At 47.4% G+C, this 22,134-nt stretch overlaps 1 protein-coding gene across 2 annotated transcripts in view; it reads right to left on the bottom strand.

Moving 5' to 3' along the window:
- Nucleotides 1-13,689, bottom strand: part of IRAK2 (interleukin 1 receptor associated kinase 2) — a 33,122-nt gene extending 19,433 nt beyond the window's left edge. For both annotated transcript variants that reach the window (XM_068252793.1, XM_068252795.1), the window contains exon 1: nucleotides 13,300-13,689. The gene's annotated coding sequence lies outside the window, so the exon portion shown is untranslated. The remainder of the gene's footprint in view (nucleotides 1-13,299) is intronic.
- Nucleotides 13,690-22,134: the final 8,445 nt, after the last annotated feature.

Genomic DNA, 22,134 nt, shown 5'->3' with positions numbered 1-22,134 from the left:
CAGGGAGGAGGGGCGATATGCATATGATCCTGTTAGCGCACTCTGCCGCAGGGCCATAGGTTAGGTATTTTGTGCGTTACGTTGCGATGCAACGGGGCAGGGCATTTCATCACACACACACACATTTCAGGTTGAAAACTGGCCAATGAACTGTAGCTTGTAAATTGGTTAACAGTATACATTGTTTTTGTTTAGTTTTTTGCAGTGTGCTTGTGCAGTTGTTTCACTATGTGACAGGTCCTCTTGCTGTTGCCAGTAACTAGTGACTTTCATCTATGAGTTCTCACCCACTAAGAATGTGCCAACGGTATTACCTTCCGCATAGCTAGACGCACATACACACAACTGGAAAATCCTAGATTACAAGATACCGTTTCACACAAAGGGTTACAGCATGCGTTTGTTACATAACAGGCGGAGTGCATTACTCACATAACGCATCCACACATCTGCTGATGAATAGAAGGATTATTTGGTACAAGCTTGCACGAAACACTATTGTTATTAAAGAGAATCTGTCAGAAGATACTGTGCGTAGATGCACAGCTACAGAACCAATCCACTTTTTCTCTACAGCATACAGATGGAACTCAGGCCAAATCTGGCCCTCAGAGCCATAAAATTTGGCCCCCAAGTGTTGAAGCCATACAGAGGAGGGAGAGGACCACTAGACACTAGGGAACTGTAGTGGGGAGGGAGGGAAGACCACTGAACACCAGGGCACTGTATAGGGGAGGGAGGAGGGCCACAAGACACCAGGGAACTGAATAGGGGAGGGGAGGGCCACTAAACACCAGGGAACTGTATAGGGGAGAGAGGGGGCCACTGAACACCAGGGCATAGGGAAGGGAGGAGGGCCACCAGACACCAGGGAACTGTATAGGGGAGGGAGGAGGGCCACCAGACACCAGGGAACTGTATAGGGGAGGATAGGAGGGCCACAAGACACCAGGGAACTGTATAGGGGAGGGAGGGGCCTCTGAACACCAGGGCATAGGGGAGGGAGGAGGGCCACCAGACACCAGGGCATAGAGGGGGGGGGGGCACAAGACACCAGGGAACTGTATAGGAGAGGGGAGGAGGGCCACAAGACACCAGGGAACTGTATAGGAGAGGGGAGGAGGGCCACAAGACACCAGGGAACTGTAGTGGGTAGGGAGGGAAGACCACTGAAAACCAGGGCATAGGGGAGGGAGAAGGGCCACAAGACACCAGGGAACTGAATAGGGGAGGGGAGGGCCACTGAACACCAGGGAACTGTAGTGGGTAGGGAGGGAAGACCACTGAAAACCAGGGCATAGGGGAGGGAGGAGGGCCACAAGACAACAGGGAACTGAATAGGGGAGGGGAGGGCCACTGAACACCAGGGAACTGTAGTGGGTAGGGAGGGAAGACCACTGAAAACCAGGGCATAGGGGAGGGAGGAGGGCCACAAGACACCAGGGAACTGAATAGGGGAGGGGAGGGCCACTGAACACCAGGGAACTGTAGTGGGTAGGGAGGGAAGACCACTGAAAACCAGGGCATAGGGGAGGGAGGAGGGCCACAAGACACCAGGGAACTGTATAGGGGAGGGAGGGGGCCACTGAACACCAGGGAACTGTATAGGGGAGGAGGGCCACAAGACACCAGAGAACTGTATAGGGGAGAGAGGGGCCACTGAACACCAGGGCATGGGGGGGGGGGGGAGGAGGGCCACAAGACACCAGGGAACTGTATAGGGGAGGGGCCACTGAACACCAGGGCATATGGGAGGGAGGAGGGCCACCAGACACCAGGGAACTGTATAAGGGAGGGAGGGGCCACTGAACACCAGGGCATAGGGAAGGGAGGAGGGCCACCAGACACCAGGGAACTGTATAGCGGAGGGAGGAGGGCCACCAGACACCAGGGAACTGTATAGGGGAGGGAGGAGGGCCACCAGACACCAGGGAGCTGTATAGGGGAGGGGAGGAGGGCCACAAGACACCAGGGAACTGTATAGGGGAGGGGAGGAGGGCCACAAGACACCAGGGAACTGTATAGGGGAGGGGAGGAGGGCCACAAGACACCAGGGAACTGTATAGGGGAGGGGGCCACTGAACACCAGGGCATAGGGGAGGGAGGAGGGCCACTAGACACCAGGGAACTGTATAGGGGAGGGAGGAGGGCCACCAGACACCAGGGAACTGTATAGAGGAGGGCCACCAGACACCAGAGAACTGTATAGGGGAGGGAGGAGGGTCACTGAGACGTGGCTAAATGACACCGTCCCGGACAACTCCCTCCAGCTACCTGGCTTCAACCTCTTCCGCGCAGACCGTGACAGCGCACTCTCCGGGAAACAGAGGGGAGGTGGCATCTGCTTCTATATCAAGGCCACCTGGTGCACGAACACGTCCATCATGGACAGACACTGCTCCCCAGACATCGAGCTCCTACTCATAAACTGCAAACCTCAATATTCACCAAGAGAATTCTCCTCCTACGTTCTTGTAGGAGTATATATCCCCCCCAGTGCCAACACCAAGATCGCTCAGCGTACAATCAGCGACACCATCTCGAGGTGGGAGACATCCCTCCCAGACTCCCTCTTCATCGTCTGTGGGGACTTCAACAGCGCGAACCTCCACACGGAGATGCCTCGCTACAAACAGCACATTACTTGCCCCACCAGGAATCAGAACACCCTGGACCATTGCTACACGGTCCTCAAGGATGCGTACAAACCTATTCGACAGGCTCCCCTAGGGAACTCTGACCACTGCCTAATCCATCTAATTCCCACCTACAGAAGGCACCTTGAATCATCCAAGCCAGTCCTCAGGACCGTGAGAAAGTGGACAGAAGAAGCTAAGCTACAACTACAGGCCTGCTTCGAATGCACCGACTGGGCGACCCTCGAGACAGCCTGCCTGGAGGAATGGTCAGAGAACGTCATCTCCTACATCAGCTTCTGCGAGGAGCTGTGCATCCCCACAAAAACCTTCAGGGTCTACCCTAACAACAAGCCCTGGTTTAACGGCAAGCTACGCCGGCTCCGGAAAATCAAGGAAGAAGCGCATAAGTCCGGAACACCAGAGGAGTTCAAGGCAGCCAGATACACCCTCAAGCGCGAACTTAGCACCGCAAAGAGGGCCTACTCCAACAAGCTGGGGCTCAGCCTACGCTCAAACAACACACGGGAAGTCTGGCAAGGTCTTAGGGCAGCTACAAATTTCAAACCCTCTCCACAACATGCACCCCCGAGCCTCGAACTAGCAGAGAAACTCAACGAATTCTACTGCAGGTTTGAACATCAACCAACCCATGTAGGAGACCCGAGCGCCACCCAGTGGGCAACCCCCACCTCTCCTAGTACTGGCAGTGCCCTCCCAGAACCAGCAGTAGTCCAGGAGTCTGAAGTACTCAGGCACCTCCGGAAACTAAATCCTAGGAAAGCCTCCGGCCCAGACGATGTGTCATCTATGTGCCTGAGATCCTGCGCTAGCCAGATAGCCCCCGTGCTGACCTCCATTTTTCAGGAATCCCTGTCGGCTGGCAAGGTACCCTCCTGCCTTAAAAGGTCCACCATTATACCAGTACCCAAAAAAACAGGTGTTACGGATCTCAACAACTACAGACCCGTGGCCCTTACCTCAACTGTCATGAAGATCTTTGAAAAACTGGTCCTCACCCATCTGAAAAACTCCACCAACGCTCTCCTAGATCCACTTCAATTTGCATACAGGGCAAACAGGTCCACAGAGGATGCCATCAACATCAGCCTGACATACATTATGGAACATCTGGACAGACCCAACACCTACGCCAGGATCCTCTTCCTAGACTTTAGCTCTGCTTTCAATACGATCTGCCCGAACATCCTGTACAACAACTTAGCGCAACTTGGGCTTGACGGAAATCTCTGCACCTGGATCAAGGACTTCCTCACAAACAGGACGCAACAGGTTAAACTTGGCAGCTGCCTCTCCCAAATGAGGACCACAAACACTGGCGCCCCCCAAGGCTGTGTACTGTCTCCAATCCTGTTTTCCCTGTATACAAACAGATGTACCTCAACGGCTGACTGCGTTAAGATAATTAAATTTGCGGATGACACCACCATCCTTGGTCTCATCAGTGGAGGGGACGAATGCACCTACCGCCGTGAGATTGAGCGAATCTGCAACTGGTGTAAGGACAACATGCTTGTCCTAAACGCTGCAAAGACCGTCGAGTTGGTTATCGACTTCAGGAAAAGTCCACCCCCACTCAGCCCAGTATTCATCGAAGGCACGGAAGTCACCAGAGTATCAAGTGTTCGGTTTCTGGGTACCACCATCACCAACGACCTGAGATGGAGTGAAAACACCACTAAATGTCAAAAGAAGGCGCAGCAACGGCTGTTCTTCCTAAGACAACTCAGGAAGTTTGGTATGCCGCAGGAGCTGCTGTCTAGCTTCTACACTGCCACCATCGAGTCAATCCTGTGCTCATCCATCATCATTTGGTATGGGGGAGCCACCACGAGTGACAGGTACAGACTACAAAGAGTAATCAATGCAGCGGAAAGAATCATTGGTTCACCCCTGCCACCTCTGGACCTCCTCCACGCATCCAGACTGAGAACAAGGGCTTACAGGATCACAAATGACCCGCACCATCCCGGCAGCTGCTTCTTCAGCCGCATGCGCTCAGACCATCGCTACAGGGCTATTTCCACCAAAACCTCCAGGCACAGGAACTCTTTTTTCCCCCAAGCAGTGCGCCTTCTGAACTCAAGTCACACACACAGGAAAACTAAATAGCACATCTGTGACCCAGGCCTAAGTTAATGTTTACCTATTCTGTGGTCACCACATGTAGCGTGCACTACAATACCTAAATTCCCTTGTCTGCACATGTTTTTTTGCACTACCTGGTATTTATCTTATGTCTTTGTCTGTTCGTCATTGCATGTTTTTTTGCACTACTATGCTTCTAATGTCTTTGTACTATGCTTTAATGCCGATGTGTACCACAAACAATTCCGAGGGTGGCAACTGCTGCACTTGGCGAAATAAATCTGATTCTGATTCTGATTCTGACCAGACACCAGGGAACTGTATAGGGGAGGGGAGGAGGGCCACAAGACACCAGGGAACTGTATAGGGGAGGGGAGGAGGGCCACAAGACACCAGGGAACTGTATAGGGGAGGGGAGGAGGGCCACAAGACACCAGGGAACTGTATAGGGGAGGGGAGGAGGGCCACAAGACACCAGGGAACTGTATGGGGGAGGAAGTGGGCCACTAGACACCAGAGAACTGTAGTTGGCCACTAGGCATTGATGTTGGCCTGTGACTTCATCCCAGTGTTCAATTTCGGCCCGCTTTGTATTTGAATTTAACACTCCTGCTCTACAGAGATGATATAAAGGACACCTGAAGTGAGAGGCATATGAAGGCTGCCATATTTACTGTATTTCCTTTTAACCTCCTTGGCGGTAACCCCGTGTGTGTGACACGGGGTAAGCCGCCGGAGGGTGCCGCTCAGGCCCTGCTGGGCCGATTTACATAATTTTTTTTTGCTGGACGCAGCTAGCACTTTGCTAGCTGTGCCAGCACACTGATCTGCCGCCCCCCCCCCCCCCCCCGACCCCGTGCACTGCCTGGCCAATCAGTGCCAGGCAGCGCAGAGGGGTGGATCGGGACTCCCAATGACGTCACAACGTCGGTGACGTCATCCCGCCCCGTCACCATGGCGACGGGGGAAGCCCTCCAGGAAATCCCGTTCTTTGAACGGGATTTCCTGATCGGAGATCGCCGAAGGCGATCGAAGTGGGCGGGGGGATGCCGCTGAGCAGCGGCTATCATGTAGCGAGCCCTGGGCTCGCTACATGATTTAAAATAAAAAAAAACAAAAAAAAAACCTGCTGCGCTGCCTCCTAGCGGAAGTTTTCATACCGCCAGGAGGGTTAAGCAATACTAGTTGCCTGGCAGTCCTGCAGTCATTCTGGATGCAGTAGTGTGTGAATCACACACCTGAAATCAACATGATGCAAATTCAGTCAGAAACCCCTGATCTGCTGCATGCTTGTTCAGGGTCTATGGCTAAAAGTATTAGAGGCAGAGCAGCAGCAGGACAGCCAGGCCAGGCAATGTGCATTGTTTAAAAGGAAATAAATATGGCAGCCTCCATTTCTCTCTCACTTCAGCTGTCCTTTAAAGGAATTCTAAAGTGAGGGAGCTATGGGGGTTCTCATATTTACTCCATTTACAAAAAAAAATTACAGTGGCTCGACTGTCAGTGTCTTATGCCCAGTACACACCATGCAATTTCCTATCAGACGGATCTAATTGATTGTTTCTGACAGGTCCTATCTGATTTCTGATGGATTTTTTTATCGATTTTCTGATCACTATACAAAATCAATCAGAAAACCGATCAGGAATCGTAATGGACCTGTTATACCTGTTGAAATAATTAATTTGACCTGTCTACATGATGGAAAACTGCATTGTGTGTACTAAGCATTACTGTTCACACACATGCTAGATAAGGAAACACGATCCTTTTGGGCTATCTTGGTAAAGGGTCTGGTGTGTACAGTTGCCCCACACGGTTGTTTAAATAAGTGACCGACGCAAGAGCACGTTATTTGTCTTCTGCACTGTAGACTTGTTTACTGAGGCCTGGTACACACCATGCATTTCCCTGTTGAACCTCATACACCCTTTCAACAGCGGTCTTTTATGCAGCACAATTATCAAACAACTTTTGTTGTGAAACAAGTTAAACAACCAAAAAAACAGTGGCTTGCTATTGTTCAAAGAACTGATATGACTGATAAGACGTCAATCCAACTGTTGAGGCACGTACACACGCCTGATCACTTCAAACAACGGGTTGTGCCCGTTCTGACGACAGTTTCCCCGTGTGTACAGTCTGTCGGCAGGCTGATAAGGCTGGTTTTGACCGATCCAGCGGATTGGTCTAAACTGCGGATAGGTCAAAACCAGCTTTATCAGCCTGTCCACAGACTGTACACACGGGGAAACTGTCGGCAGAACGTCCGTCGTTTGAAGGGATCAGGTGTGTGTACGCACCTTTGGATTGACGTCTTATCAGCCTTATCAGTTTGAACAATAGCAAGCAACTTTTTTTGGGGGGGTTGTTCAACTTGTTTCTCAACAAAAGTTGTTTGATAATTGTGCTGCATAAAAGACCACTGTTGAGTGTGTGTATGAAGCTTTATATTGACAGATCAAATCAATTTCCGACTTGTCCAATCTGATTTATGATCAATTTTGTACAAAAGTGATTGGAAACTCGATCATAAACATGATTTATCAAGGTCCCTCACACTCCTATGTGGTTTTTCAACATACAGGCCCATACACACGTCGGATTTTTCCGAACGACGGGTCGTTTGAACGTCCTGTCGTTCAGTCATCCGCACAACAAATCGGGCGTGTATAGACTGTCGTTCGGGTGATAAGACTGGTCTTGAGCGATCCGAACGACAGTCTGTACACACGCTGGATTTGGCGTGCGGACGACTGAACGACGGGACGTTCAAACGACCCGTCGTTCGGAAAAATCTGACGTGTGTATGGGCCTTTAGACTAGTGATCTGTGCAAATACAGCAGATGTGGACTGCGATCTTCCCAACTGTCTGCTATTGGACCACACAAACCTCTTCTGGGTTAAATCAGAACACAGTTGCTGGTTCGGACAGCCCAACAAACCCTGGAAGCATCCCTCCGGCAACAAGGAGGCCTAGCAATGGGAGTTCATAGGCCAGGGCTACATTCACTATACAGTGGTATCATATAGGGAGTGTTTCTGATGCTGAAATCAGGAAAATTACTGTAAAAGTGAGTATCCTGAAAACATTACTGCATTGTACTATATGCCACTACAGTGCTTCTTGAAATAGCTGCCCTATCACTGAGATCTTCAAAGAATACTATCAAAAATGATTCAATATGCTAGATAAACCAAATGAAAATACTGAGGGCCTTCTGCTGAAAGGTTATTTAACCTCTTGACTAACTAACACAAACTCAAATAACATTTAACGTGTACTTGACCTGAGTTGTGGCATGGTGACACTTGTGAGATAACATGTACATCTTACTAAGAAACTGTATTCTTTGTATTTCTCATTGCAAGGGTTAAAAACCAAGTGCATAAAGTGCACCTGTACTCAACTTAAAAAATGGATTTAAAATTTCCTGGGGCTTCTTCCAGCCCCCTTAGTCCAGCAGGTCCCTCGGTGTCCCCCTCCACTCTCCCGCTGGCAGCTCTGAGATTCCTGTCACTGGAGCTCCACTACACGTGAGCGGTCTCATCCACCCGCACTCCACGATCCTGTCGCCAGGAGCTATCTGCGCATGCGTAATTCTTTCTTTTGACAGCCAGGATTGCGCATGTGCAGATGGTGTGACTGGCGCACTGGTGGTAGGAATTTCACAGCTGCCAGCGGGAGAACGGAGGGGGCTCAGAGGATGCCAAGGGACATGCTGGACTAGAGGGGGGGGGGGGGGGGGGATGAGAAGCCTCAGATAAGGAGAGCGGCAGCTCTCCTGAATAGTAATGAGAAGCCCAAAAACCTGTATCTGGATAAGCCAAACGGACCCTTGCAAGTGGGAACTGAGCCTGAGACTTCAAGTGAACCCAAGGGGAGAGTTATATGGAGGGTGACATTTATTTCCTTTTAAGCAATACCAGTTGCCTGGCTGTCCTGCTGATCTTCTGCCTCTAATACTTTCAGCCATAGACCCTGAACAAGCATGCAGCAGATCAGGTGTTTCTGACATTATTGTCAGAACTGACAAGATTAGCTGCATGCTTGTTTCTGGTGTAATTCAGACACTACTGCAGCCAAATAGATCAGCAGGGCTGCCAGGCAACTGGTATTGTTTAACAGGAAATAAATATGGCAGCCGCCATATCCCTCTCACCGTGGGTTCACTGCCATGAAATTTCTGTTTTCCATAACTACTAAACATACAATTCTTTCCATAATTCCATTATTTATTTGCAAGTTTGCTTTAAATCAAGATATAGAGGAGGATAAAATTTCTATTTGGAAATTGTAACCTCAGACCCAGATGGTATCGCTTATCTTTGTTAACCTGTTGCAGATGTCAGTTATTATTATTATTTACATAGCACCAACATCTTCCGCAGCGCTGTACAGAGTATATAGTTTTGTCACTTTACTGTTGCTCAGAGGGGCTCACAATCTAATCTCTACCATAGTTACATGTCTAGGTATGTATTGTGTAGTGTATGTAGCATAGTTTAGGGCCAATTTAGGGGTAAGCCAATTAACTTAGCTTTCCTCTCACATCCCAAAAACAGACAGATGAGTGCCCAGAGGAAACCCACACAGACACGGGGAAAACTCTGTGCAGATAGTGCCCTGGCTGGGATTTAAACCAGGAACCCAGCGCTGCAAGGCAAGAATTCTATCCACTACAATCATCATGCTGCCCAGTAATTGAAATCTACATTGTGTTTGGGAGCTGTTATCGCTGCCAGGTTGTAGATTTCAGTTATGCTGAGCTGACTCGTCGCTCACTATGACAGCAGAGCGCTGTGTGCCGGTCACTAGCCAATTTCATTACTACTGGGAAAGTAGCGCTCATCACTTCAGCTGCCGGGGGGACTGGGGCACTGAGGGCTACAACTTCTAATCCCCCTTCCCACCACACACACCTCTAATATAGAGAGCAATACATGTTAAAGTGAACCTCCAGACTAAAAATCTGCTCAGCAGCACTGAAAAGGCTTGGTGTTTCTTTAGCAGTTTCACAGTATCCGAACTTTGTTTTTCTTATCCAAGCCTCATTTTCGGCTGCACAGAAGAAAACTGCCTGGGCATTTTTCCCCTGATGCTGTGCAAAGCATGATGGGATTTCTGGTGTTGTTGTTCTCGTTCTGCAGTTTTAGTGCAATTTTTTTTTTTCATTTTGAATTTGAGATTTGAAGCCTAGCGCAAGCAGCTGGGAGGGGTGATCAGGACACAGGACAGTTGGAACTGTGTCTCATGCTCCCTGTCACCTCCTTTCAACCAAAAAGATGGCTGCACCCATGAAAAAGATGGCTGCCCCATGAAATCACAAACATTTGCCAGTTCTTTTAAAACAGTGGGTAAGAGATTATATTACCTATCTATTTTAACCATTTATGCCTCCAGGACGTAGTACCTACGTCCAGGAGGCTACGTGCGCGTCTGCGCGCTCCCGCAGCCGATCGTGCACGCGCACTCCCAGCCGCGGATTCGGTAGCCCAGTAATCAAAGTATCGGGCTATGGTGCCCGATCACTAATTCCTCTCCCCCGCTGAAAAAGCGACAGCTTCTCTCGGAAGCTACGCTTTTTCTGAAGCTATGTCCCTCTAAGCGTACATTGCACGCTTAGAGTGACGTCATGTAAACAAACTCAAGATTGCCATCTTGTGGCCAAAAAGTAAAACTACAAGTAAAAGTTAAAAAAAAACATTACAATACACAAATATTTCCCCAAATAAAACACTATTTATATCCCACCCTCCCAAAAATGCCCACATAAAATGTTTAATAAAAAAAAAAAAAAAACCTTACTATAAAAAAAACAAACACATAAATATTTACCTAAGGGTCTAAACTTTTTAAACATCTATGTAAAGATGAAATATTTCTCTCTCTTTTTTTTTTTTATAAGCTTGTAAATAGTGATGGATGCAAAACGGAAAAAATGCTCTTTTATTTCCAAATAAAATATTGTCGTAATACATTGCGATAGGGAAATAATTTAAACGGTGAAATAACCGTGACAAATGGGCAAATAGCTGATTCTTGTGAAAAAAACAAAAAAGGCACAGAGACCGGGAGCCCGATCTGGTGTATTATCAATGAGACACCAGAATATGTGCGTGAAACAGTGATATACTCACAAAATTGGGTTGCTATAGAAAGCTATAGAAAGCAACCACCTTTCTCGCCTGTGAGGAAGTACCGTCCTCACTCGGCCTTGCTTCTGAGGATGGTATAGGTCGCAGCTCCTGGTAAAAAGTTGGCCCCTTTGGAATGAATTCCAAGTGTGCACTCCCCTAAGCTGGGGTAGCAAAGATTCAAGAAGAGTAGGAGGCGCCCGTAGACTTATATCAATGATAAGTGTTATAAAACCAATAAAACTAATAAATAAAAAAAAATAAGGGTTCTCTTGTTCCTACCTTATAGTAGTGAAAACCACACGCAAGGTAGTAATAAATGATCATAAAAAGTCTGCAATATTTACACATGTATATGAATGTGTAAATATTGCAGACTTTTTATGATCATTAGTATTTTTGTTTATATGTTTTAATTATATTTACTGACCCTATGGGTAGCCACCGGTGTTTATATATCACCATCGGGACCTATGGACTATACCCTATGGTTTTTATTGCATAAGCTATAGCAAAAGTCATATTGTTCATTTATTTATTTGTTTATGCATCTATGATTACTGGTGCTGAGTGTTATGTGTCTATCTTGCTGTTTGTATTCAAAGGCACACCTATAGACCTGAGGAAGCGGCTGTTGCCGAGAAACGCGTTGTCATTTGTGCCTCAATAAAAGTTAAGAAGTATTTATTACTACCTTGCGTGTGGTTTTCACTACTATAAGGTAGGAACAAGAGAACCCTTATTTTTTTTTATTTATTAGTTTTATTGGTTTTATAACACTTATCATTGATATAAGTCTACGGGCGCCTCCTACTCTTCTTGAAATGGGCAAATACAATACGTGGGTTTTAATTATGGAGGCATGTTTTATTTTAAAACTATAATGGCCGAAAACTGACAAATAATGCATTTTTTTCATTTTTTTTCTTATTCTTACTGTTAATGCATTTACAGTAAGGTAGCTCTTAGCAAAATGTACGCCCCAAAGAAAGCCTAATTGGTGGCGGAAAAAACAAGATATAGATCAGTTCATTGTGATAAGTAGTGATAAAGTTATAGGCTAATGAATGGGAGGTGAACATTGCTCGGATGCATAAAGTGAAAACGACTGAAGGCTGAACTGGTTAATTAACATAACTAATGTAAGTTAATGACAGGATTTATGTTTTGGCTGAAGTTCCCCTTTAAGGATAGGGGGAGGGGGAGTCATGGTGGCCACTGTGTCATGGTGAATCAGATTGGCCACATATATGACCCTAGGAGATGGGCCCCCCTGGGGGTTATCATGGGGCAAGGGGGGGGGGGGGTTAAAGTGGACCTGTAATCAGGATTAAAAAAAAAGGTTAGATATGAACCTCAGTAGATTAAAGACTCTGGATGGTCCTGAGGCTTCCCCAGTCTCCCTACCCTACTCAGTTCCTGAGCTGGGAAGCTTTTCACAATATCCGACAAATATTGACAAATAATGATGAATATTGTTTGCAGCGTGCTTCCCTCTGTGTACAAGCACGGCTGCACTGACGGGCATAGCAATAGGGGTTGCAGAGGTTGCCACCGCATTGGGGCCAGAGAGACCCTGAAGGGCCCTCCCTCAACTGCAGTATTCGCTTTCTATTGGTCCTGTGCTCATAATAATCACTTCTATAGATACTTTGAATAGTGGTAATCATTACCAAGCTGTTCCCCACCCCCTTCTTGCATCTCTGACACTGTAGTTGCCATTGGCAGGTTCTGGTGCACCATATCAATTGTTATGTATATAGAGCTTTGGGGGGGGCATTGTAAAACTTGCATCGGGGTCCACAGCTCCTTAGCTACACCACTGCGCACTGAGCAGACGCAAAATATGGCCCGTGCCTGCGCAGTGGCACCGAGCCGTTCGCACGCAGCTTTTCTCTCTGGCAGAAACAAAATCTCTACTCTGGGTGGGCGTAAGTAGAGGGGAGCAGTCCCTGCAACTGCAGGGGGGCCCCAGAGCTGTAAGGGGGCCCTGACTATTACTTCACTCCCTCTGATAAAGGAGTCCATCCTTCAGATCAGGTGTTTTTGTGGCTATACTTGTTATGGGTATGTGACTCATGAATGGCCACACTTTTTTTGAGCCTTGCAAGATGTGCCCCCAGACTGTGAGGGTCACCAGGGGTAGGCAAGTTAAAGAGGGACATAATTTGTAGTTACCCCCCTGTCTGGGTAGCATTCTTGTGTTAGGATTACTGGACAGGAACACAGCGATGTGCTGGCAAAATACCTCCCCGGCTGTACTACCTTCATGTCAAATATCCTCACTTCTCAGAATGTCCTCAAACTTTTGTTTTCATAAACCTATATTAATTCTATTAAAAACCATAAACAAACACTTGAAAGCCTGTTTTTGTTTTTTTGGGCAAATCACAATGAACAGAGAATAGGTCTTACCTCTTTGGTTATAACCTGCAGGTCTGTTTGCCAGAGAGACGGTCTGTGAGTGATTGTTTTGAAAGTGTCTCTGTGGGTGGAAGAAAATCCCCACGCTTCCGTCACTCACAGCGCTCTCACGTGATTCACGACGAATGAAAGTCGCTGTGCCCACCCCGATTCAGCAATCTGTACAGCAGACGCACACCACCGTGCAGCTGAAAGTGTGTGACTCCGATAAAATGGTAACACAGGGTCCCCCTCCACCTACACCGCTTCCTGTGGAGAAATCACCTGTTTGGCAGGAGTCCAGGACTGAACACCCATTGAAAAAAAAAATCACTTCCTTTCAAGGGAATGTGAGCTCATCGCCACAGAGAGGCCCCATGTCATGCAACCAGTCTAACAGGAAGTACCGCAGAGTTTTGCTTCTGGGAGGGGGCAGCTCACGTAGTCATACAAGCTGTGACGCTTTCGCTGCTAGGGAGTTACAACAGGCTGCTGGATTTAAAGTGAAACTCTGCTTTTATTGAACATTGCTACAAATGTATATTTCATTCCTTATCAAGGGTAGAACGTAATAATGGCGCCTATTAAAAAAGGGCGCCCCATTCACATCAATGCAAATCTTTTCTTTATTGGGGCCGACGGTATAAAACTATCACTTGTTATCTTTCATTTCCATACCAACTTTATTGATTACAATAACCCATCATGTAACAAATAATCCCTTTTCTAAAACTGTACAATTGTTTCTACAACTGTTCCCTATGCTTTCTCGTTTGCAGTTCACTTTTTTGCACCATAACAAGCAGCTTCCGCGATTCTCACTTATGTTACAAGGTATTGTTTTTCAACAAACTTTTAATTTACTTTTATATTTTCACTCAATTTTTTTTTACTCTACATAAACAATCATATACTAAGTTATATTAAATAAAATGGGTGATTAAGGTTAGGCATCACCGGGGGAGGGGGTAAAGTTAGGCACCATCGGGGGGGGTGTTAAGGTTAGGCACCACCAGGGGGGAATTAAGGTAAGGCACCACCGGGGGGGGGGGGGGTAAAATTAGGCACCACCTGGGAGGGATTAAGTTTAAACACCACCGAGGGGGTTAAGGTTAGGCACCACCGAGGGGGTTAAGGTTAGGCACCACCAGGGGGGATTAAGGTTAGGCACCACCAGGGGGGGTTAAGGTTAGGCATCACCAGGGGGGGTTAAGTTTAGGTATCACCAGGGGGGGGGTTAAGGTTAGGCACCACCTGGGGGGATTAAAGTTAGGCACCACCTGGGGGGATTAAGGTTAGGCACCACCTGGGGGGTTAAGGTTGGCACCACCAGGGGCATTAAGATTAGGCACCACCAGAGGGGTAACAAAGTTAGGCACCACCGGGGGGGTTAAGGTTAGTCTCCACCTGAGGGGATTAAGTTTAGGCACCACCAAGGGGGTTAAGTTTAGGCACCACCAGGGGGGATTAAGGTTAGGCACCACCAGGGGGGATTAAGGTTAGGCACCACCAGGGGGGGTTAAGGTTAGGCACCACCTGGGGAGGTTAAGGTTAGGCACCACCGGAGGGGGGTTAAGGTTCGGCACCACCGGAGGGGGGTAAGGTTAGGCACAACTGGGAAGGTAAGGTTAGGCACAACTGGGGGAGATTAAGGTCAGGCACCAATGGGGGGTTAAGATTAGGCACCACCAGGGGGGGTTAATGTTAGGCACCACCGGAGAGGGGTAAGGTTAGGCACCATCGGTAGGGCTAAGGTTAGGCACCACCTGGGGGGATTAGGGTTAGGCACCACCGGGGGGGGGGGGGGGGGGGTTAAGGATAGGCACCACCGGGCGGGTTAAGGTTAGACGCCACTGAGGGGTTAAGGTTAGGCACCACCGGGAGGAGGTAAGGTTAGACACCACCGGGGGGGGGGGGGTGTTAAGGTTAGGCACCCCCGAGGGGGGTAGGGTTGGGCACCAGAAGGGGGGGCTAAGGTTAGGCACCACCTGGGGGATTAAGGTTAGGCACCACTGGGTGGGAGGTTAAGGTTAAGCACCACCGGAGGGGGGTAAGGTTAAGGCTATGCACCAGCTGGGGGTTAAGGTTAGACACCAGCGGGGGGTAAGGTTAGGCACCACCGGGGTAGGGGGGTAAGGTTAGGAACTACCAGGGGGGGGGGGGTTAAGGTTAGGCACCACCAAGGGGGTTAAGGTTAGGCACCACCAGGTAGGAGTCTTAAGGTAGCCATACATCTAGCGATGATGGACAAATACGACCAAGAGACAAATCTCTCTTTGATCGAATCTAATTAGAGAGAGACATTTGTCAGCTGCCCATACACCACAGGCCGATTCCTGATCGTTTTCAGCATGAAATCTCTTGGCAATCGGCTGAGCCCACCGCATCCACCACATTTGCAGTAAAACTCAATTTTTTTTCTGTATTTATCTTTTTTCTACGTAGCATATTTGAGTGCTGCCTCTCCTCTTCTAGATGATCTGTGTTGTGTCTGTGCCATGTGCTGAGGCAAGTATACTATTACTGTATGTTAGCCTGCTATATACTAAGCAGTACAATTTGTGAGCTAATTTCAGGTTTCTCGCACATCACAGAGATTTCTCATCAGAGGAAAAGGTAGTTAAAGCACAGTTATATGTGTACGGTAATACCTGTGAGCTGGCACTCCCCAATAACTGGGCTTCTAGTGTTTGTCACCACTGCTCAGTCACCCACTTCACCAGAGAGCAGCAATTTATAGACTGGCTAAACGTGACCATATATAGGTTAAAGACAACATTTCTGAAGCATCATAGTCCTCAGAGTTGTTTCGGGTATTTGTTTTCAAGCACGTTTGTTCATAGATTATAATTCTTTTCAGCAGGTCACGTCTATATGTTTAATCTGCCCCTGAAAAGTGTGTTTAAATAACAGTGTGTAAATAGCGTATTTAAATAACCTGCCAGAAGGCGTTTCTCCACCTCCTGCTGTGCTAACAAAGATAAGCAAGTTCTCCCAGGCATAGTATATTGATCTGCAACATAAAGGTATGTACACACGCGCAATTATGCCTGATACACACCATGCAATTTCCCGTCATACGGTTGAATAGATCACTTCTGTAGCCATCCTGCCAACATGGCTATTCAGTACCTGTACAAAGTATACTCTCTGTGTAATCCTATCTGGGATTTGTGGTTCTATGAAATCAGCTCTGAAACAGTTAATTGCTAAACAGTTTGCATAGATTGCTGTTTGCAGTTTTTTCCCTCTTACATCTAGGTGGCGAATTCCTTTCACCAATAGGAGAGCAGATTTTATACTGTGGAGATTTTGTAGCCCATGAGAGAAAGTCTGAGCCTTAGCTCTGAGAGGAAGGAGTGTTCCAGAAGGGGAGAGTTCAGCTGGGAGCAGAGGAGAACTGTCTGGAAAGAGAAAGAAAAAAGCTTGATGGAGATCTGAAGAGCTGTACTGTCTGTGAGGTGAAATCTCTTTCTCCAGTGACATGTGACTGCATCCTAGCTGAACAGGAGTGTTTACAGGCCACTATACATGATTCTGTTTCTTCCTGCCTCATCTGAAGGAACTGTAAACAACCTGTGTTATTACTACAATAATCAGCTGATAGTGAATCCAGCTTATTGGTATGTCTTATCATCTGCCTGCATTGCCGCCCTGCAGGTTCACAGAGCCAGCTTTGAGTGAGTGATTCCTGTTAGAGTGTGCCTTTCACATAGTCAGGCCTCCCAGGGTCTTATGCAACGCAGTTCCAGTTAGGACTAGAGACAAAGATGGTCATATTTCCCTAACAATTCACTCTGGGGTGTCTAAGCCTATCAGAAGAGGATCATTCATATATATCTAATAATTCAGCTTGTCTCATCTTCCTGCTGTTGCTCTCCTGAGTGAAGCTCCTTGTGGATTACAAATACTGTTTTATATATGAGCTCCAACTGCCGGCCTACTTCTTAGATTAACACTGGCCAGTGTTAGGGGAATTTAGCTTAAATGTTTATCTGAGTTTGATTATAGCAGACTGTATACATGTGTCATTTAGAGTGCACTTAAAAGGAAGGTCCAAGCACTTTAAACAAAAAAAATGAACTTACCTGGGGCTTCCTCCAGCCCCCTGAATCCATCCTGTGCCCTTGCCACAGCTCCAGTGGCTCACAGTCCCCTCCACTGGAAATGCTGACCTCGCCAGGTTGGCTTCCGGGTAGGCTTCTCCTGCGCTCCAGCATGCGGCTCACTGGTTGCGCTGACATCATCCGGACTGTACTGCACAGAAGCAGAACTACTGCACCTGCGCAGTACAGTCCGGATGATGTCAGTGCCACTCTGAGAACCGCTCGCGCAGGTGCAGTGGACATCCTGGGCCGGAGGGGACCCCAGGCCACTGGCGGTGAGCGGAGCTGCAGCGAGGGCACATGACGGCTGGCAGGGGCTGGAGGAAGCCCCAGGTAAGTGATTTTTTTTTCAATGAGCTTGGATGTGTCCTTTAATAATCTACTGTGATTTGGGGATTTGACATCTCTGGATTTTCTGGTGCTTATTTGGGCCAAACTGTTTCCAGAGACTTTGGAGGTGTCATTCTCTATTGCATTCCTTTGCAAACAACTGTTGGTATTCCATTGTTGCCATGACTGTTCAGATGCTATGACCTACAGTATCTGTTAGAACACATTGCTTGAAAGTAAATTGTTAATTGTATCCTTATTAATTGTTCTCCGGATCCAATAAAATTGCTTAGCATTATACTGCTGGTCAAGGGCTGTTTCACACGGATGTCTGTCAGCATTGGGGCGGCCGGAAGCCAAGTCGTCCTGTAATGTCTCGTTTGGGGGTCGGCGGTACGACGATCGTCGGCTTCCCGTCATGATTGGCGTTTGTCATCCCCGCAAGAGGGCATGAAGACGCGGTGGCTAAGCGACTCCAGAAGCCACATGCAGCTTCTAAGGCCAGCTTAAACAATGCGTTAAATCGGGATCGGAATGCTAAGTTTGCACAAGTTTCCACGCGATGCTAAACGCTCCCATTCATTTGAATGGGAGCGTTTAGCTGACGGGTCCCGAACGCTTGGCAGTAGACACTGCCAAGCGTCCATGTGAACCTGCCCTTATATGTATAACTGGAGGTTGTGGGTGTCACCAGAGTTAAACAAGAGCAGGATCCATATAAGGATAGGTTTCCATTTGTGCGAAAACGGGCCGATTCTTCGGCCACAAATTCGGATGCAATTTGGCAGTCTATAGAAGTCTATGCAGAGCATCCGAATTCGTGGCCGGGGAAAAATCTGAGGCCCTGCAGCATAAATGCGCGTGTCACCATCCCAATCCCATAGCCGTGCATAGCGTGGCTAGAGGGATTCAGCTGTGAGACAAGTCACAGCTGTGCCGGCCTCGTGTCTCGCAAGGGAAATGGGGACAACAAGTGGAAATGGGGCCTAAGGGCTCAAACCCACTAGCAGCCTTTTCTAAGCGCTAGTAATGGGAAAAGCTTTTGCTAATGCAATGCTATAAGGGTTTTTTTTTTAAATCACATCGCTCAAGTGGGATCACCCCCATAGCATTACATTAGCAATCGCAAAGCGCTCAGAAAATCGCTCCTAGTGGGTTCCAGGCCTATCACAGCTGTACCTATTAGTGCGCTACACTTCTATACAAAATTGATCAGACAAAAACGATAGGCGATCAAATCTGACCCGTCGGAAAGTCTCTATTTGAGACCCGTCTATCTGACGGGAAATTGCTTGGTGTGTACCAGGCATTAGGCTGTGTTCCCACCTGAGCTGAGAACGGACATTTTTTGCCTGTTCTCCACTCATTGCGAAACAGACAGTGTATGGCTCCTATGTAATATATGGGAGTTGTTCACACTTGTCAGCCTGCAATTGATCCATGGAATCCGTTGCGGTAAGGGGCCTCACTTGTGTGCAGTCTGCGATAATCCCGGGCCGGCGGATGCGTTCCCCATATAGCCTATGGTGGTAATGCATCTGCCCGGGCCACAGCAGACCATTGGAGCGGTCACTACACTGTCTGCTCCCATTGGCCACACGTGATCCGGCGCAAGTGGGAGCCGAGCCACACCATACAATTTTTTTAATTATCTGTTCAATTCAAGAATAGAGATGGCCCAAACTGTTTGCAGCGAACTGGCCATGACCTGGGGCTCATTTCCGCATTTGTCATATTACTGATTACCGCACAAAAGCTTTCCCAGCGGCTACACGTCCTTGATCGCGCGGCAGCAGCCGGCAGTGTTCTGCGTGAAGTCATACGCAGAGTGCTCCCGGCTGCAGGTGCGAAATCAAGAATGCGCGGCCGCCAGGAAAGAGTCTGTGCAATAATCCGCTATAAAATAAACCCCTGTGTCTCTGCGTCCCGTGTCCATGTGTGTGCATGCCCCTGCGTTTGCGCTACTGCGCTTGTGCCGCAAGGACACCCTTTGGACAGGGAGCAGGACGGGCCAGGGGACCACCGGGCAGGCGTGTACGTGCGCAGTGGGTGTGTGCATGTGCGCGCATGTGCGCTTACTGTGCGCGGTGGTCACAGGGGAGCGAGGGGTGGAGAGGGGGCGTTTCAGCACAGACCTAGAGCCCGTTTTTAAACGGGCTAAGGGCTAGTAGTCCGTAATATGATGAATGCGGAAATGACCCAGAGGTCATTCCCCATGGCCTGTTAGCTGGGAAAAGTTCGCCACATCACTATTCAAGAATAGCAATCAATTTTTCTGACTGTAACAATTCAAAAATTTGAACATTGTACCACGTACCTATGTTCAATTTTTCCCCAATCTTAAATAGATTAATTGAAAGCTCAGAAAAAAAAATTGATTGGAACTGTACATCAAGTAATTGACAATCCATCACACACACACCATACAACTCTTGATAAAGTTGGTCTTAAATTTCCAACAATGTCCAATTTCCAGAAAAACAGGAAATTTGATTTGATTTATCAATCAGAAACAAAGAAAAGCTCTCAATTTTTTGGGGACAACCGATCAAAATTATCAAATTGGTGAAAAATTGGATCTTTTAATTGTGTGGTGTGTGGCCAACTTTACTGTTGTCTGCAGGGATCTGGATCCCACTTGCCACAGCTGGGGGCTGGGTTCAGTTGCTAATGCTATGGAAGAATAAGGAGGGCCAAAAGAGAGGCACACAATGGGCTCAATTCTTCGGTAAAAAATAATAGATCAGTAAAATACAGCATTTGGCGATTCACTAAGATTTTCACACATGTGGTAATATTTTGGTCATTTACTGTAAAACAAGGCTTCAATTCACCACGACCTGCTCAGTAAAAGTAGAAGACTAACCAGCTGTGCAGTAGGTCTCAGCAGCAAGCGGTGTTCTGCCACAGTGATGCTTTCCCACGTCTGACTTGTGGTGATTCTTCATGTGGTCTGCCTAAACCATGTGCCTTCCTTTGCAAGAACTGCTTGTGACATTGTAAAACAGTAAAAGGCATCACCTGCGTCCCTTTAGATCTGCATGCATGCCACTAGTGGGCCTCCTCTCTATATCAGTCTATAGATGTGCACATGTACAACAGCTGCACCAAGGCTACTCGAGAAGCCCTGCAGCGAGTTGTTAGAACAGCAGAAGCCATTATTGGCACTAAACTACCATCACTGGAACTTTTGTATAATACTCGCAGTATGAGAAGGGCCAAAAACATTATCAAGGACAACACTCACCCTGGAAATGCCTTGTTTGAGCTCCTTCCATCACGTAAACGTTTTAGATCAATCCGCACACACACAAACAGACTGAAAAACAGCTTTTTCCCATCCGCCATAAACTTGAACTCTGAATCCTCTCTGAAATAATTAACACTGTGTACAAATTGTTTAAACATCTGTAATACCTGGCATACTTGTATAATTTCTTCTCTTCCTTGTTACTATCACTATGTTCCCTATATGCACCGTGGGGTTGTCATGAAAAGTAATTTCGTTGTGTTACACAATGACAATAAAGTGAATTGAATTGAAATGAAAAGGATACAGGTGAAACTTTGATGAATGTACTGGCTCCTGCATCCTTTTTTTTTTTTTTAACTCTCTGATGTATCGTCCAGCAGTATATCAGCACAAATAGAGTGAGGAGTAGAACGGGGTGGCACATCCTATTGGCTGTCTCCTCTACCTGTCCAGTTTACCTAATGGCTGGAGGTAAAATACCGAACATCTCACTTGTTTTACTACATGCTCTCATCTTTGTGAATTAACATTTATTGAGGTAATGACCTCACAAGTCGGTAGTGAATTGAGATTTAAAGAGAATCTGTACTCTAAAATTTTAACGATAAAAAGCATACCATTCTATTCATGATGTTCTCCTGGGCCCTTCTGTGCTGTTTCTGCCACTCCCTGCTGCAATCCTGGCTTGTAATTGCCAGTTTTAGGCAGTGTTTACAAACAAAAGACATGGCATGTGATAGGCTGAGAGGAGCTCAGTCTGTGACTCATACAGAGCCTGCAGGGGGTGTGGAGAGGGTGTGTATAGCTTCTGCCTATAAGAAGCAGAGCAGCTCATTCTTGCCTGAGTGCCTGAGCCCGACAAAGCCGTCAGAAGAAAGAAGATTAGATTATATGACAGAGATAATACAGCCACTGTGCAACTAGGAAAGGCTGCAGTAAGGCAGACCACATTAGAACAGGTATAGGAACTTATAGGATAGAAGAAAGAAGGCTTAAAATGTTGTTACAGAGTCTCTTTAACAAACCGTTCAGTAAAATCAGCTGTTTTCTCCTTTACAAAATGCAGAATGTGACTTGAGCCCGATGGAGTAGCACAGAATGGGCAGGGTGAGTAGGGGAACTGAGCCAGCTTGAACGTTGCTTGGCCGAAATTATTCG

Source organism: Hyperolius riggenbachi, chromosome 9 (genome assembly GCF_040937935.1).
Source record: "Hyperolius riggenbachi isolate aHypRig1 chromosome 9, aHypRig1.pri, whole genome shotgun sequence".
Taxonomy (NCBI): Eukaryota; Metazoa; Chordata; class Amphibia; order Anura; family Hyperoliidae; genus Hyperolius; species Hyperolius riggenbachi.
Note: the sequence above shows the minus strand (reverse complement) of the source record. Positions and strands in the feature narration are given on the sequence as shown.